The following is a 4,901-nucleotide window of genomic DNA, read 5'->3' on the forward strand; positions in this document are numbered from 1 at the left end:
TCCTCGTACATTCTGCTATGCTAATAACAAGTTGGAGCTTCGGTGATCCAAACGCGAGATGGCGTTGATCTTAAAAACTTTCTATTCGTTATTTCATTATCGACAGAACATATTTTATTAACTCTTAGGATAAAAAAAGGAATGCATTAGATTAATTATGAAAAACAGTTATATAAGAATATAAAAATATAAAGAATATAAAGATATAAATAAATAAAGAAATAAGAATATAAATATAAAGAATATAAAAATGAATAATGCAAAAAAGAAGCAATATTTAATACATCAATAATTTATACATAATGAAAGATATATAAAAATAATATATATAAAAATTTATAAATGCGATTTATAGGAAAAAATTCATGTATGTAAAAGTACAAGGTAAGATCAGATAGAATAAGAATAGTTTGAATATATGCATTCCTTTTTTTATCCTAATAGTTAATAAAATATGTTTTGTCGATAAAGAAACAGCGAGTAAAAAGTTTTTAAGATCAACGCCATCTCGCGTTTGGATCACCGAAGCTCCAACTTGTTATTAGCATAGCAGAATGTACAAGGAGGTATGCGATTTGGTGTGACGTCACAGACAAAGAGAGCAACATTGTGCGAGAAGGACAAAGAACATTTTTCGATACAGAATTCCATAAAAGAAAAAAATCATTAATTATTCATTTTCTACTTAAAATTCCGACACTTTTAAGCTTGCATCTTAAAATTAGAACTTCAAATAAATTTCCTGTTTTATTTTTGATACGAAAATCTTTTCAATTAATTATTTATTAACGATTAACCTATCATAATTTTACATCGAAACATCGAAAATAATAATCGTTAATAAATAATTAATGGAAAAGATTTTCTTACTAAAATTGATACAGGAAACTTATTTGAAATTCTAGTTTTAAGATGCAAGCTTAAAAGTGCAGAAATTTTGCAGAAAATTTCGTAGAAAACGAGTAATTATTTAATTTTCAATATGGCGTATTCAATGTACCGACGCAAAACTATAAAATATTATTCGTTAATAAATAATTAATGGAAAAGATTTTCGTACTAAAATTGATATGAGAAACTTGTTTGAAGCTGTAGCTTCAAGTTTCAAACTTAAAAGTGCGGAAATTTTGCGTAGAAAACGAGTAATTATTTAATTTTCAATATGGCGTTTCCAATGTACCGACGCGAAACTATAAAATGTTAATCGTTAATAAATAATTAATGGAAAAGATTTTCGTAGTAAAATCGATATGAGAAACTTGTTTGAAGCTGTAGCTTCAAGTTTCAATCTTAAAAGTGCGGAAATTTTGCGTAGAAAACGAGTAATTATTTAATTTTCAATATGGCGTATTCAACATATCGACGCGAAACTATAAAATATTAATCGTTAATAAATAATTAATGGAAAAGATTTTCTTACTAAAATTAATACAGGAAGCTTGCTTGGAGCTTTATTTTTAAGTTTAAAACTTAAATGTGTGGATATTTTGCGTAGAAAACGAGTAATTAATGATTTTTCTATGATTTTTTTACGAGTTAAAGGGAGATGTTTTCTATCCCTCTCGCACATTGTTGCTCTCTTTGTCTGTGACGTCACGCCAATTCGCATACCTCCTCGTACATTCTGCTATGCTAATAACAAGTCGGAGCTTCGGTGATCCAAACGCGAGATGGCGTTGATCGTGAAAACTTTTTACTCGCTGTTTCTTTATCGACAAAATGTATTTCATCGACAATTGGGAGAGAATTAAAACAAAAAAACATATTTGATTAATTATAAATTAAAAGACATTTAAATAAGAATATTTAAAAAATATATAAATGTAAAAATGAATAATACAAAAAAGAGCAATATTTAATACATCAATAATTTATATATGATGAATGATTATAGATAAAAATTTGTAAATGTGATTTATAAAAAATAAATTTATGTGAATATAAAATATATGATATAATTTTGACAATATATAAACTTTATTGTGATTTTTAATGATTAAAACAAATAAGACAATGGTAAAGTAAAATAAAATATTCAACGAATATTCAAGATGACGCTGTATTCTTTTTCTACTTTATCTTACCTTTAATTAAGAAACATGTTTATGTCATTAAGAGATGGCGCTAACGATCAATTCTTATCCTATTTCTATATCTTATGCTATTTTCTTTGTTTTTTTTGTATGTTTCATTTACGGCACTTTAAAAATGGCACTAAAAAATTGATTTCGATATTTTTTACCTATCTCTATCTTTCTTTCATTATTTGATCTTTTTGTTCATATTGCGAATCTATGCATTTATGACTCTAATCTTTAATTTTATTGTTTTCTTTATTTAATCTTACGATTGAAAATCTTAATATAATATAGTTGATTCAATTTTCATATATGATTATTTGATTATTTTATCTATTTTATATATATTTTATACATGTATTTAAATTTTTTATACGTTAGATATTATAGATTGTCAATTAAAAAAATACCAAGAAAGATCTTTTTTAAAAGATTCACGATATATCTCAAAAACATCGATATCGATGAAAATTCATCTTCTTGATCTTATCTTTATTTTTAAATCAATGATGAGAAAGTAATCGGATAATTCGAGGAAAGATATTCTGGTATATATTTCGTAATAAAAACACTTGTTCTTATTTTTATTTTTTATTAAAATTTCCAGATATTTTCCAATACAAAAGTAAAGCAATTTTGTCGCGATACATCATACAATTTAATAGATTTAACGGAAAATTTGTAAATATATAATAAGTTTTAAAACTTTCCCTATTTAAAGTCTAGCTACGCATGAAATCCGTTTAATACGCGGTAGTAATGCAAACAATGCGAAAGCAAATAGGAGCAATGCCTTATTGAACGTACGACGACAGCGAAATGGACCTTGCATCTAGTCAAGATCAAGGTACCTCGTGAAGCCGCGTTTCGAGTCACAGTTCTCCACCGATAATGTCGGATATTAGTGTGCGCACGACTCACGCCCACCGATATGTTCCTCAATCCGTGTGACCTACTAACTTGTCCAGTCACGCACACACTCGTACACGGATGTGCATTCAGTGCGCACGCTATATAATAAATGCTACATACAGTGCTACACGAACAGGACCCAGGACCTAACGCTTAACTTTCGGTATACGTATATCCTTTATTGCTTCGCTTTTCGATAAATATAAACAGCAACACTGATTTTCTCTTCGTTTTGGATACAACATTTCTTGGATACAATTTTTCTTTTTCAACGCCAAATATCGCTCGTATAACCGCGCACCAAATTTTCACGAATAATTCATCCTTTCTTCCATTGAATCTGGATGCTGAAATTATATTTAACGAATATTATCTCGAAATTTTTATAACGATTCAAAAGATTCGTAAAAAAAAAATTTCATCACCGCAATATAATACGTACTCGAGTACAGAAATATTCGAAAACAAGTAATTTTTTTCCCTTCGCTTTCCATCCCCCTTTACTCTCTATTAATCCGTATAACATGATTGCATCAGTAAACATAATAATATTTCAGGTCATAATAATATTTCTCCACTTCTCTATCAACGGTTAATTATTTACGTAGTTAGGAACAGATTCAGTCCTGTAAATGCGTTATAATGCATAATCCATAGAAAATCATCCACGGTGATTTTAATGACTAACCTGTATAGACAGAGCTCTCAAGCTCTCTCGTGCACGCACACGTATTTCGACATACAGGTCCACTTGTCTTACGCACACCAACAAGTCCATCTTCTCTGCTTCATCTTACACGTACACGTACACGTGACGTATGGTAATACGAAGGCGCATACATACAGGAGGTATACATGCCGGTATATGCAGGTAGCGTATATATCAGAGGGGCACGTCGTCGGGCCTCCTCCTCCTCCTCCTCCTCCCTTCCTCCCTCCCTCGCCCCGGCAACCGCGGAGGGGACACGTGGGGTCCCATAGAACGGCGAGTAGCTCGTTGGGGCCCGCACCCATACGCGCGCAACACTCGTGAGTAGTGTTAACGGCCTTGCTTTATGTGGGTCATGAAACAAGGTCCCACCAGCACGAGGAGCACAAGAGAACACTGCACGCTTTTAACTCGAGCTCCGCTTGATACCTCTATAGGCGTCTATAAGGCGCACACGCGCATGCGCGGCTCTCTCGTGCACACGCGGCTACATGCGGCAACACAATAGCACGCGATTCGACAAAAACGAAAAAAAGGCAAACAGCGCGAAGGAAATATATATTCTATTCTCGTTTCTCAACAAGTGTTAAACATATTGCTTTTTACGGGTAAATATTGCGTAAAAATTTACGGTGATCGTAAAAGCGCGATTATTAATAATCGCGTAAAAATTTTTATCCCGATCTCTTTGATTTCATTCCTCGAACGGAATGATCCGTTCCCACCCTGCGCCCGTATCCGTATCCATTAACAAACGATCCACGCCTACGTGGCGATTCTATGATTTAACGAGGACATAAATTTATGTGTACAGAGAAAAATCGAAGTCTATCTATTGTTAGTTTGTGCTGGATTTATGGACATGTACACATTCAGACTTGTATACATCTTTGACCTTAAAATGCGATGTGTATACTCCATTTCAAAACTCGCTTACCGTCGGATCGCGAGAGAAGATAATACAATTACGAATACAATGTAGAAGTAAGAAAATTGGTAAGAAGTATCTCTCGTTTCCTTTTCTATTAACTTAAAAATTGAACTCTTATCTTTTTAACACATCTTTTTAATTCTAATCGCCCGATCACAATCACGTTAGTCTTTCCTCCCTTCTCGAAACGAATCATCTCTTCCTCGCTGTTGTTGTTTCATTCGATCCGTAATCAAAGTATCCGATCGGCTCGCAACGGACGAACGATTCT

At 32.3% G+C, this 4,901-nt stretch overlaps 1 long non-coding RNA gene across 2 annotated transcripts in view; it reads right to left on the reverse strand.

Annotated features, from left to right (window-relative positions):
- Positions 1–2,650: 2,650 nt before the first annotated feature.
- LOC100576452 overlaps positions 2,651–4,901 on the reverse strand; it is a 2,636-nt gene continuing 385 nt past the window's right edge. The window contains exons 1-3 of one of the 2 annotated variants that reach the window (XR_003305486.1): positions 3,679–4,901; positions 3,433–3,616; positions 2,651–3,337 (exon numbers count right to left, since the gene is read on the reverse strand). The exon at positions 3,679–4,901 is cut by the window's right edge and continues 385 nt beyond it. This is a non-coding gene — a long non-coding RNA (uncharacterized LOC100576452). The remainder of the gene's footprint in view (positions 3,338–3,432; positions 3,617–3,678) is intronic. The other variant, XR_001704695.2, reaches the window with a different exon arrangement.

Source organism: Apis mellifera, linkage group LG10, assembly GCF_003254395.2.
Source record: "Apis mellifera strain DH4 linkage group LG10, Amel_HAv3.1, whole genome shotgun sequence".
Taxonomy (NCBI): Eukaryota; Metazoa; Arthropoda; class Insecta; order Hymenoptera; family Apidae; genus Apis; species Apis mellifera.